A 14,184-nucleotide genomic window follows, 5' to 3' on the forward strand; every position below is an offset into this window, starting at 1 on the left:
GCACATCAAAAGATATAGCCTCCACAAAGATAAAGTAGCATCCCCAACATTATTCACAACAGGTAGGCTATACACAGGATGGGCCTGGTGAGCCCTTTGAGCATTGTGGAAATGTATTTCAGTTGCATTATGATCACATATATATGATAAGGGAACTAACAGGGCTGCCTCAACACTGATCTGTTAGAAGGTAGATGTCATACCACTAGATGGTTCAATTCCAACAGGGATCACATAGGCTACACATACAACAAATGTATGTAGCCCACTCACTAAATTATACTTCGCTTTGGATAAAACTGCCTGCTAAGTTGCATATGTTTATATATATAATGGTATGAGAAAAGCTCAATTGAGCCATATAAATCAATGTAAAAATTGTATTCCCCTGCATGTCAATTTCAATCCGTCTAACAAGGTCACTGCAATGTCAAACATTCCAGTATCCCACTGAGTAGACGAGATGGAGGGTACATTTTGCCTTCTCCTCCATTTCCCTGGTAATATACCATAACATTTCTGCTTCCACTCTCCTCAGCAATGATTCTGGGGGGAAATGAGTGGTTGAAGTAACAAACCAGCATCCTGATCCCATGCTACAGTCCAGTACTTCCACGGCTACAGCGCCCCCTGCTGGGCCCAAAATGCCATCTCCACTCTCCAGCACTGGATGATGATGATGTTTTGCAAGTTTGGGTTGGATGGTGCCTGCCTGCTTTTGCAGGGTATTTGACAACTGGGCTTTATAGAAACATTTTATTGATTAATACTGTGTTATTTTCAGGAGAGAGCAAAATTCTGACTGTTGCAGATAGTTAACAAGCAGCTTCATGTAGGAATCATCAAGAAAGCATTTCAAAGAACAGGTGCGCCTTGTTAAAAGTTTATTTGTGGAATTTCTTTCCTTCTTAATGCATTTGAGCCAATCAGTTGTGTTGTGACTAGGTATGGGTGGTATACAGAAGATAGCCCTATTTGGTAAAAGACCAATTCCATATTATGGCAAGAACAGCTCAAATAAGCAAAGAGAAACAACAGTCCATCATTACTTGAAGACATGAAGGTCAGTCAATCTGGAAAATGTCAAGAACTTTGAAAGTTTCATCAAGTGCAGTCTCAAATACCATCAAGCGTTATGATGAAACTGGCTCTCATGAGGACCGCCACAGGAAAGGAAGACCCAGAGTTACCTCTGCTGCAGAGGATATATTTGCAGCCCAAATAAATGCTTTACAGAGTTCAAGTAACAGATACATCTCAACATCAACTGTTCAGAGGAGACTGCGTGAATCACGCCTTCGCGGTCAAATTGCTGCAAAGAAATCACTACTAAAGGACACCAATAAGAAGAAGAGACTTGCTTGGGCCAAGAATCATGAGCAATGGACATTAGACCGGTGGAAATCTGTCCTTTGGTCTGATGAGTCCAAATATGAGATTTTTTATTTCAACTGCCGTGTCTTTGTGAGACGCAGAGTAGGTGAACGGATGATCTCTGCATGTGTGGTTCCCACCGTGAAGCATGGAAGAGGAGGTGTGATGGTGCTTTTCTGGTGACACTGATTTATTTAGAATTCAAGGCACATTCATGGCTACCACAGCGATACGTCATCCCATCTGATTTGGGCTTAGTGGGACTATCAGGTGTTTTTTAACAGGACAATGACCCAACACACCTCCAGGCTGTGTAAGGGTTATTTGAGCAAGAAGAAGAGTGATGGAGTGCTGCATCAGATAACCTGGCCTCCACAATCACCTGACCTCAACCCAATTTTGTACTTTTATTTAACTAGGAAGGTCAGTTAAGAAGAAATTCTTATTTTCAATGACGGCCTAGGAACAGTGGGTTAACTGCCTTGTTCAGGGGCAGAAAGACCGATTTTCACCTTGTCAGCTTAGTGATTCAATCTTGCAACCTTACGGTTACTAGTCCAATGCTTTAACCACTAGGCTACCTGCCACCCCAGATGATTTGGGATGAGTTGGACCACAGATTGAAGGAAAAGCAGCCAACAAGTGCTCAGCATATGTGAGAACTCCTTCAAGACTGTTGGAAAAGCACTCCAGGTGAAGCTGGTTGAGAGAATGCCAAGCGTGCTCAAAGCTGTCATCAAGGCCAAAGGTGGCTACTTTGAAGAATCTAAAATATATTTTGATTTGTTTAACACTTTTTTAGTTACCACATGATTCCATATGTGTTATTTCATAGTTTTGATGTCGTCAATATTGTTCAACAATGTAGAAAATTGTAAAAATAAAGCAAAACTTTTGACTCGTACTGTACATAGGATAAATCATCAGAAATAGGAGTATTGTAAAGAAGTTGGCTATTGTATAAACGTAGCACAGTGTTGTATGCCATTTCTGCCCAATGCAACATTGTATAAGACTGCCTTTTCCACGTGACTTGTCAACTGATACAGTATCGCCCATCTCTCTGCTTGACAGCTTACAGTGTATCAATGAAAGTCAGATAATGAGTGGAATATATTGTTATATACCACCCAGGCATTTCAGCAGTGCATTGTACACTACACTACAATTCCAAATGGTAGCATAGAGTGGCTCTTTCCACTTTGTCCTATTGACACACACTGGCTGATGGAAAATGATGACCTAGTATTTACAGCCACATCCATTAATGATTTTGTCACGCCCTGGCCTTAGTATTCTTTGTTTTCTTTATTATTTTAGTTAGGTCAGGGTGTGACATGGGTAATTTATGTGGGTTTTGTAGTGTCTAGGGTGGTGGTAAGGTTTAGGGGGTTTATTTATAGTTGGGTTTATGTTTAGTATAGTTGTCTAGCTGTGTCTATGTTGTGTGTAGTTGTCTAGGTAAGTCTATGGTTGCCTGAATGGGTTCCCAATTAGAGACAGCTGGTTTCTGTTGTCTCTGATTGGGAGCCATATTTAAGGTAGCCATAGGCTTTAGTTTGTTGTGGGTAATTGTCCATGGTGAACGTTTGTAGCATGTGTGTGTGCACTACGTTTATAGCTTCACGGTTGTTTTGTAAGTGTTTTGTTTTGTTTTTTCCTTCTTCAAAATAAAAAGAAGATGGCTTATTTCCCACATGCTGCGTTTTGGTCCGTCTCTCCTCCACACGATCGTGACAGATTTGGTTTTACCTTCTAACAGACATTGGTGTCAAATTGATACATTTATGAGGAATAATTATAGAACTTTACAGTGTTCAGCAGTTATCAAACTATATAGGTTAACTAGGCACTACATAATCTTGGTTTAGTAGTTATTTGTTTTGAGTAGTTTGATTAAGTGATAGTTAATGATATTGTTAACAAATGACAAGATGATCATAGCAAAAGTAAAGTGAAAATTGCATTTTGAAAAGCAGATACTTAGATTGAATATGTATCCAAATGTAAAGTGATTTGGTGCATTGAACAAGTGACTTTGTGAATTTGTTTGTTTTACTCAGTCAATCGAAAATGTGCTTGGAGTTTTGAAATTATGATGATCCGTTTGGATGTTCGTGCTTAATTAAGAGTTGTAAAAATGTACCATTTGTGAAAATTGCACGTAAGTGACAGAGAAAAAAACCCTAAGAACTTGTGAACGTTACAAGATCCATAAGCGGAGTTGAAGATAATATTGACTTAAACCATAAAGTGTATGAATATTCATGGCAAGAAACAGACCATTTTTCAAAAAAGAACTTCATTCATTTGAAACCATCATTTTACATTTACATTTAAGTCATTTAGCAGACGCTCTTATCCAGAGCGACTTACAAATTGGTGCATTCACCTTATATCCAGTGGAACAGCCACTTTACGATAGTGCATCTAAATCTTTTAAGGGGGGGGGGGGGTTAGAAGGATTACTTTATCCTATCCTAGGTATTCTCATGAGAGCAAAGAGAGCAGTTATGTATGACAATATAAGAAAAACTGGAATAGCCTACTAAAGACTTTAATAGAGGTGGTATTACATAATTCAACAGCAGCACAAACATAGTTTAAGTAGAAGAAAATCTAAATATTTGGTGACTATAAATTGTATTTTTTTTATTTTTCAACCCAGTAACAAACAATGTTTTTGTAAATATCAATAGTGTCATTTGATTTGAATCCCTTCTATTAGTAACAATGAAGTAGACTTTACAGTAGTGTTTTCATACAACTGTATAGCAGAAACAACCATCTGCTCATAAATCTAAAAGACTCATTGACCCCATACTTCATGTTAGAGTTCATTCTGGGTCATATTCAGTAAGCCTGAAACAGAGTGAAACGCTACAAAACAAAGTGAAACAGGAATGTTCTATCAGTACCTAATTAAAAAACTAATTTTCATTTTCCATTCTAAAATGTTTTGTTATGATGTGCCCTAATGAACACGACACTGAGGTGATCACTCTAAATCTTCCACAGCTACATTCCTCTTCCCATTGGTACTCGGTCTCCCTCTTGGCCTACCCTTTCCTCTTCCCCTTCCTCTACTTGTGGTCCTCTCCTCTGTTGGGTTGAAGTCTGAGTCGCTGTTGATCTGCCTCACCCCCTCCTCCACTAAATCCTCAGGGTCAGTTGTCAGGCGTTGACTGCTCTTGTTCCTCGGTTCCCTCCTCTCTCTCCTGCTCAGGTTGATGGATTGGTTCCTGACCCTCTCCCCGTTCTTTAGGACTAGATCATCCACCCTGCTCTTTCTCCTCAGCTTCAGAGTTTAGCTCCTGACTCTTCAGCTTCTTCTCTCTCTCCCCCTGCTCCTGAGACTCTGGACCATGATGGCGGTGGACATGGTTCTTTAGACTGACGTTGTGATTGAAGCACTTCTCACACTGTTGACAGTTGAAGGGTCGCTCCCCTGTGTGGAGGCGCATGTGGGACTTAAGGTGGCTAACTTGGTTGAAGGACATGTGGCACACCTTGCACTTGTATGGCTTCTGCCCTGTGTGCACCATTTTGTGTCTATTGAGTGCATTCAACCCATTTAATTCTTGGCCACAGACATCACAAATGTACCTCCTTGGCCCTCGGCAGCTTTGAAGGTGCCCGTTCCGTTTTTTAAAAAGTACTGAATCTCTCCGAGCAGTCAGGGCATTGATAGGGACTCTTCTCTTGGGGATGGCTCTCCTCATGTGTCTGTTTGTCTGGCTTGGTCTTGAATTTCTTGAGGCAGAATTTGCATGCATGCACAAAGCTGTCCTGGTGGACTCTAATGTGAAGCTTGAGAGATGTCTGGGAAGTAAATAGCTTACCACAGTATAGGCAGGGGATCTTCTTGATCTTGTGCGCACACACGTGGTCTTTCTTGAAGTGATACCTGCCGCAGTCTGGGCAGAGTGCGCGTTGACAAACTTTGTTGTGTTCGAGTTGCACATGAACTTTTAGGCTGGATAGGTCATCGAACCGCATGTAGAATTGGTCAAATCCAACAGCCTGTTCACCCTCACCCACACACAGAGCACAGGCGTACAGCATCTTATGTCTCTGTGTGGTGCAGGTGACTTCAGGCTCAGCTCCACATTCATCGCACCACCAAACTACAAGCTTACCGTCTTCCTCTCTGTCTGTCTGAGAAGTAGCAGCTTTGGCCCCTTCTGTTAGGTCAGAGGAACCAACAAATCCTCAGAGGAATCAGAAGAAAATTCCATTACTATTTCACTATCTTCTTTATCAGATGGCTCCCACTCATCTGAACTATCCTTCTCGTTTTTTCTCTTCTTCTTGGGTTCCTCAGGTTCCTCCTCTGAGGACAGAAAATATTTATCTTCATAAGGTGCAGTGGCCACATCGTCATTGTTATCATGATCACTGGCAAACAACTCCTCAGTGATTTCCACAGTCAAGGAACCAGTGTCGTCTAGGAGCTGTTCTCTGTCCAGGCGAGCCTGGGAAACTGTCCCTCCCACCGCCTTGGGAAGGAAAACAAATACCATTATTATTGTGTGTTAATTCCATTTTCAATATGTTCTGTGATAGTTTAACAGGGACAAATGACTTGCTCTAATGAACAACGGGATAACACGGTTTGTGAATATTCATCCGTGATAAGGATGACGTTAAAAACGTTATTATGACCATTATCCAAAAAGCATTTCTGATGTTAATATAATCATGACATGGAAGATATCTGCTCAGCAGCGGAACTATGAATAAATAGACCAGAACAAGCCTTTGGACAATCAAAAACTATAGATGGTTCCTGAGGTTGATAGTCCACTTATGCTTATAGTTGGACTGAAATCAAATGTTGTCAATGGAAATGGTCCATGGTTGTAGGCAGCCCAAGATGTACTCTTAAACTGCCTACCGCTACTCCTTAAATTGTCCAAGGGCCTTATATGTTATTTTCAAAGGTAGACTGGATCTGGCAGCCAAAAACTCCATCTAAACCTGAATCGATTCTCAATTGCGATACTGTTCTAGAAACATAAAGCCCATTACATTCATAATTTAAAATATGCACTTACTATACACTGCTTTATCACAGTTGTAGCCAACATCTTTTTCAGTGACAACACATTTATGGCGCCTTTCTTCTGTTAGTGTTCGGAGCATGCTAGACAGCTATTTGGCATAGGTGGTCCCTGTAACTTCCGCGAACACACGATGTAACATGGTGATACAGCCGTGCGAGAACACGAATTAGCCCTATAAAAAGGTGTGTATCAAATTAAACTGCCCCCCCCCCCCTTGTTGATATGAAATAAGAGGTAATTTTATGTTTGTAAAACCGTACTGCAAGCATTGCGTGTTAATGTTCAGACCAATAATTTCTGATTAAGATCTTAACAAAACTCCCCTTTACATTTTTTTGATATACTCAAAGGACCATTATTAGCTTGTTTTAACCACTCCTATATAAATGATAGATTATCAAACACGCAACAAGAAGGTGTGATATCATTATTACTGAAACAGGACCCAAGTGGTATATTTAAAGATCTAGTCCATTTAAAATATTGGAGACCTCTTACACTTCAGTGTTGTGATGCAAAAATCATAGCAAAATGCTTGGCGCATAGAATAAAAAAAGTTTTGTCAGGTATTATTCATCCTAATCAGACAGGTTTTTTACATGGACGATACATTGGAGATAATATAAGGCTGGAAACAATAGAACACTATGAAATATCGGGGACACCAGGCCTGGTTTTCATAGCTGATTTTGAAAAGGCTTTTGATAAAGTACGACTGGAGTTTATATATAAATGCCTAGAATATTTCAATTTTGGGGAATCTCTTATAAAATGGGTAAAAATTATGTATAGTAACCCTAGGTGTAAAATAGTAAATAATGGCTACATCTCAGAAAGTTTTAAACTATCTAGAGGAGTAAAACAAGGTTGTCCACTATCGGCATATCTATTTATTATAGCCATCGAAATGTTAGCTGTTAAAATTAGATCAAACATTAATATTAAGGGATTAGAAATCCAGGGCCTAAAAACTAAGGTGTCATTGTACGCTGATGATTCATGTTTTCTTTTAAAACCACAACTAGAATCTCTCCACGGCCTCTTAGAGGATCTAGATACATTTGCTATCCTCTCTGGATTAAAACCAAATTATGATAAATGTACCATATTACGTATTGGATCACTAAAAAATACACATTTTACATTGCCATGTAGTTTACCAATTAAATGGTCTGACGGTGATGTGGACATACTCGGTATACAAATCCCAAAAGAAAGAAATGATCTCACTCCAATAAATGTTTATAGAAAGTTAGCAAAAATAGATAAGATCTTGCTACCATGGAAAGGAAAATACCTGTCTATTTGTGGGAAAATCACCCTGATTAACTCTTTAATCATATCACAGTTTACCTATTTGCTTATGGTTTTGCCTACACCTAGTGACCTGCTTTTTAAATTATATGAACAAAAAATATTCAATTTTATTTGGAACGGCAAGCCAGATAAAATTAAAAGGGCCTATTTATATAACGAATATGAATTCGGAGGGCAGAAATTATTAAATATTAAAGCATTAGACCTCTCACTAAAGGCATCAGTCATACAAAAGTTATACTTAAATCCAAACTGGTTCTCTAGTAGATTGGTACGAATGTCTCATCCTATGTTCAAGAAGGGCCTTTTTCCCTTTATTCAGATTACACCTGCTCACTTTCGGTTGCTTGAAAAGGAAATAATCTCCAAAATATCTTTATTTTTTAAACAAGCCTTAGAAAGTTGGTTGCAATTTCAGTTTAATCCACCTGAAAGGACGGAACAAATAGTACAACAAATCTTGTGGTTAAATTCAAATATAGTAATTGATAAAAAACTGTGTTTATCAAAGAAATGTTTAAAAAATGTATAATTTTTGTGAATGATATCATAAATAGGACTGGTGGAGTAATGTCACACATGCAGCTAACACAGACATATGGAAATGTCTGCTCTACCCAAAATTACAACCAATTAATTGCAGCATTACCACAAAAATGGAAGAGGCAGGTGGAAGGGGATAAAAGTAAGGAACTTGTATGTCGGCCTTATATTAAAGAACATAAATGGTTAAAGAAAAGTGTGATAAATAAAAACATATACCAATTTCATTTAAGGACCAAAAAACTTACAGCTGTGCCATATAAATTGCAAAATAGTTGGGAAGAGATTTTCGATGTACCCATTCCATGGCACATGGTTTATGAATTGATACGCAAAACAACGCCGGATTCAAAACTTCGAATTTTTCAATTTAAATTATTGTACAAAATTCTTGCAACTAATAGAATGTTATATATATGGGGGATACAATCTTCCCAGCTCTGTAGATTCTGCTGTGAGGAGGCAGAGTCATTAGACCATTTATTTTGGTATTGTCCGCATGTAGCTCGTTTTTGGTCACAGGTCCAGGAATGGTTGAAGAATTGCAACATTTGCGTAGAACTAACGCTACAGATAGCAATACTGGGGGATTTGAAAAGCCATAGTCAATCAATCAATAATATAATAATTATTTTAGCAAAAATGTTTATTTTTAATTTACAATCCGTGGAAGCTATGAGAATAGGAAGATTCAAATCTTTTGTGAAGCATCACAGCACAGTTGAAAAATATATGGCAAATAAAAATCCGAAATGGATGATGTTGGAAGATAGATGGGAAAGGTTGAGTGGAGCTGAAGGGTGGGACTAATAACAAGATAAACAATGTAGGGCATACGGGATCTGTGAAATGTGTATAGGTGCGGAGCTATTGTGAAATAGCACAGTTACAAGTGGAAATCAAACTGGATGGACAACAGAAATAGAGGAAGGACTAAGAACAAACAAGAGAGAACTATTATAAAGTAGACTGTGTCTGTAAAATGTGTATAAGATGTATAAATTGAAGGTAAAAACAGAAATGTTTATCAGTTTACTCCAATTGGGGGATCAGTGGTAGGGTTTGCGGGGAATAATAATAAAGGTATACTCTTTAAAAAAAGTATGTATGTCTATGTAGGTATGTGTATGTATATATGTGTATATGTATGCATACGTGAATGGATATATATATTTACCCAAAAAAATATGGGTGATTGGAAATGATGCAGACAATTACATTGGAAGCAACATTCTTTCCGCAATATTAAGCTGATCCACCCCCCCCCCCCCCCCAAAAAAATAAGAAAAAAAACTCCCCTTTACAGAAGACGCCTTCGTCCAATGACTCTTGTGTGTAATGTAATGGACCTGAGAATCATGATCAATGGCTAGTTTTGTTATATAAATTCAACAAAAGGCAATTATTAGTTCATGTGACCAACAAAAAACCTGTTGAAATCGCACTGTAAATGTATTTGAATTGGGGGCATTCTTATAAGCACTGCCCTAACATATGGTTTGTACACCCATGAAATGGGGTATCAGCCTACTCAGTGGCACTCACAGAACAAAACTGTAAAGATTTTACAGAAATATTAGCATCTAACTCTTAATGCAGGACTCTGATACCACTGAAATGTGCAACATTAAGCTCACCAGTCAACCTATGTGAATTGAACATTTATATTGCAATGTACAGCCTACCCTATGGATTGTGCACCCATGAAATGGGATATCAGCCTAGTCAGTAACACGCACAGAGCACAACTATGTAGAGTTTACACAAGTATTCATTCTTATTGCAGGACTTTGATTGTGGGAAATCACCTTTCCAGTCAGTATATTGTGTGTATTGGACATTCATATTGCACTGTACATACAGCCTAGCCTATGGATTGTACCCTGCTAGGTAAAGTCCCCCCTTATCTCAGCTCGCTGGTCACCATAGCAGCACCTACCTGTAGCACGCGCTCCAGCAGGTATATCTCTCTGGTCACCCCCAAAACCAATTCTTCCTTTGGCCGCCTCTCCTTCCAGTTCTCTGCTGCCAATGACTGGAACAAACTACAAAAATCTCTGAAACTGGAAACACTTATCTCCCTCGCTAGCTTTAAGCACCAGCTGTCAGAGCAGCTCATAGATTACTGCACCTGTACATAGCCCATCTATAATTTAGCCCAAACAACTACCTCTTTACCTACTGTATTTATTTATTTATTTTGCTCCTTTGCACCCCATTATTTCTCTCTCTACTTTTTTCTATCTCTACTATCTCTACTTTTTTTACTTTTTTTTACTTTCTATATTGTATTTACTTCGCCACCATGGCCTTTTTATATTTTTATTTATTTATATATATATTTTGTTTGCCTTCACCTCCCTTATCTCACCTCACTTGCTCATATTGTATATAGACTTATTTTTCACTGTATTATTGACTGTATGTTTGTTTTACTCCATGTGTAACTATGTGTTGTTGTATGTGTCGAACTGCTTTGCTTTATCTTGGCCAGGTCGCAATTGTAAATGAGAACGTGTTCTCAATTTGCCTACCTGGTTAAATAAAGGTGAAATAAAAATAAAATAAATAAAAAACACCCATGAAATGGGGTATCAGCCTACTCAGTAACACTTACAGAACACATTAATCTTCTCTGAGGTCCTGTCTCACACGCCCCCTTCCACTTCCTCATCTTGTGGCCCTTCTTTTTCTCCCTTTCTCCTCCTCTGCTGGTTTGAAGTCTGGGTCACTGTTGCTTTCTTCCTCCATCTCCTCCACCTACTCCTCAGGGTTATAGTCTAGTGTAGATGGCTCCTCCACTTTCTTGGATCCAATTTCTCTCTCTCTTGCCATGAGATTGGTTCCTGAATCCTGACCATCCCTCTGTTCCTTAGGCCTAGAGCCTCCACCCTTTTAATTATCCTTAGTCCCAGACTGTAGCTCATGACACCCTCCATTCTCTCTCCTACTTAGTCACAAAGTTGAACTTTTTGCTCCCTACCTTCTGTCTGTCCTCCTCAGTCCCAGAGTTTAGCACCTGACCCCCCCCTCACACTGCTGACAATTGAAGGGTTGCTCCCCTGTGTGGAGGCGCATGTGAGACTTGAGGTGGCTAACCTGGTTGAAGGACATTTGACACACCTTACACTTCTAGGGCTTCTCCCCAGTGTGGTCCATTCTGTGTCGCTGGAAATAATGAAACTGATGCCACTCATTTCCACAGATATGACAAATGTACCTCTTCGGGCACTGGTGGCTTCAAAGATGGTTGTTCCGTATGTTAATATAATTGAATCTCTTCAAGCAGCCAGGGCACTGATAGGGACTCTTCTCACCCAGATGACTTTCCTCGTGGGTCAGTTTGTATGGCTTGGTCCTTAGTTGCTTGAGGCAATACTTACATGTGTGCATATAGCTCTCCTGGTGGACTCTACTGTGAAGCTTGAGAGCGGTCTTGGAAACACGCTTGCTACAGTCTAGGCAGCGGTAAGGCTTGATCCCCTGTTGAACCTAATGAACATGCTGCGGTCTGGACAGAGTGGGGAAGGTGATTTATTGTGAGAGTGCTGTGGTTCGTTGTCAGTTGTTGTCGTCACAGCAATTGGAGTGCAACGCAACATCCATCCTTTGAAATATCTTCCTCATCAGTCGGCACCCACTCATCCGAACTTTCCTCCTCATCCTCCTCTCTCATCAGACAGTACAGGGGCATTGTCATCATCAGACTCCACATTCAAATGAACAGTTGTCTCATATACCAGCACTGATGGGATCTCTCTAATGCCACAGGAGGTTGAGGCGTCTTTGGTTGTACTTACTTGAATAACAACAAAACAATCATAAATCATCAATAGCCTACACCTTAACCACTCTTTACAAACTATGTAGGTGCCAACTCCGACAGTTTAGGTGGACATGGTTCACTGAGAAGCTGTGCAAAGTAGGCTAGATGTGGAAATGACTGCAATGTCTTGAACATTATGACACTGTCATTACAGGTTGATTAAAGTGCATAGACAAAAGAGATGAAAAGTGAAAGAATACCACCCTAATCAACATGATTAGCCTCAATAATATACACAAGTCATGTGCTTGAGTTTAGAACTTTTTAGAATCTGTTTGGATTTGTTTGCTTAGAGTTGTAAAAATGTACCACATATTTGTGAAAATTGCACAAAAGTCATGGAGAAAAGAAAAAAATGAACTAGTGAATGTTACATGATCCATAAAAGCAGAGTTGGAGATAATATTGACTTAAAACCATAAAGCTTATGAATATTCAAGGCAAGAAAAACAATTCTTCAAAAAATTTCTTAATTCATTTGAAACCATTATGACAGCAAAGAGAGCAATTATGTATGACAATATAAGAAAAACAAATGATTATAAGCTCTTTCAAAAACTATTAGAAATCTAAGCATTACAAACTGGAATAGCCTACTAAAAGAGTTCAATAGAGGTTCAAACTGTGATCAAACAATGTTATTACATAATTCAACAGCAGCACAAACTTAGTTTAAAGTGGTAGAAGAAAATCTAAACATTTAAATATTTGGTCACTATAAATTGTATTATTTTTTTATTTTCAAACCAGTAACATAAACAGAATGTTTTTGTAAAAATCGTTTCTACAACATGACCAAAACAGTCAGGTCAGTGTACCGGTATACAGTACAACAGTATATATATTTACTGTAAATATCAATACAGTGTCATTTGATTTTAATCACTTCTATTAGTAACGATTAAGTAGTATTTACAGTAGTGTTTTCATGCAACCAACTGTATAGAATAATGTCCACCAGAGCTGTTGCCAGGGAATTGAATGTTCATTTCTCTACCATATTTTATACCTGAAAATAAATAGTTTAAGGTAAAAGGCAGGTAAGAAAACATGATTGTAAAAAGAAAACCCAGATATGGAAATAATATTAAATCACATAAAAACATGTTATAAAGTAAAGCTTAAACAATGTTTTAACGAATTTGGCAGTATGTTCAACCGGCCCCACAACCACGCCAGCCCAGGACCTCCACATCCGGCTGCTTCACCTGCGGGGTCGTCTGAGACCAGCCACCCGGACAGCTGCTTCACCTGCGGGATCGTCTGAGACCAGCCACCCAGACAGCTGCTTCACCTACGGGATCGTCTGAGACCAGCCACCCAGACAACTGCTTCACCTGCGGGATCGTCTGAGACCAGCCACCCAGACAGCTGCTTCACCTGTGGGATCGTCTGAGACCAGCCACACAGACAGCTGCTTCACCTGCGGGATCGTCTGAGACCAGCCACCCAGACAGCTGCTTCACCTGCGGGATCGTCTGAGACCAGCCACCCGGACAGCTGCTTCACCTGCGGGATCGTCTGAGACCAGCCACCCGGACAGCTGCTTCACCTGCGGGATCATCTGAGACCAGCCACCCAGACAGCTGCTTCACCTGCGGGATCTTCTGAGACCAGCCACCCGGACAGCTGCTTCACCTGCGGGATCGTCTGAGACCAGCCACCCGGACAGCTGCTTCACCTGCGGGATCGTCTGAGACCAGCCACCCGGACAGCTGCTTCACCTGCGGGATCGTCTGAGATCAGCCACCCAGACAGCTGCTTCACCTGCGGGATCGTCTGAGACCAGCCACCCAGACAGCTGCTTCACCTGCGGGATCGTCTGAGACCAGCCACCCAGACAGCTGCTTCACCTGCAGGATCGTCAGAGACCAGCCACCCGGACAGCTGCTTCACCTGCGGGATCATCTGAGACCAGCCACCCGGACAGCTGCTTCACCTGCGGGATCGTCAGAGACCAGCCACCCGGACAGCTGCTTCACCTGCGGGATCGTCTGAGACCAGCCACCCAGACAGCTGCTTCACCTGCGGGATCGTCTGAGACCAGCCACCCAGACA

The 14,184-nt window shown here is 40.3% G+C and overlaps 1 pseudogene; it reads right to left on the reverse strand.

The window, feature by feature from the left end:
* Positions 1–4,646: 4,646 nt before the first annotated feature.
* Positions 4,647–5,897, reverse strand: LOC129814533 (zinc finger protein with KRAB and SCAN domains 8-like; annotated as a pseudogene).
* Positions 5,898–14,184: the final 8,287 nt, after the last annotated feature.

This window comes from Salvelinus fontinalis, chromosome 17, assembly GCF_029448725.1.
Source record: "Salvelinus fontinalis isolate EN_2023a chromosome 17, ASM2944872v1, whole genome shotgun sequence".
Lineage (NCBI taxonomy): Eukaryota > Metazoa > Chordata > Actinopteri > Salmoniformes > Salmonidae > Salvelinus > Salvelinus fontinalis.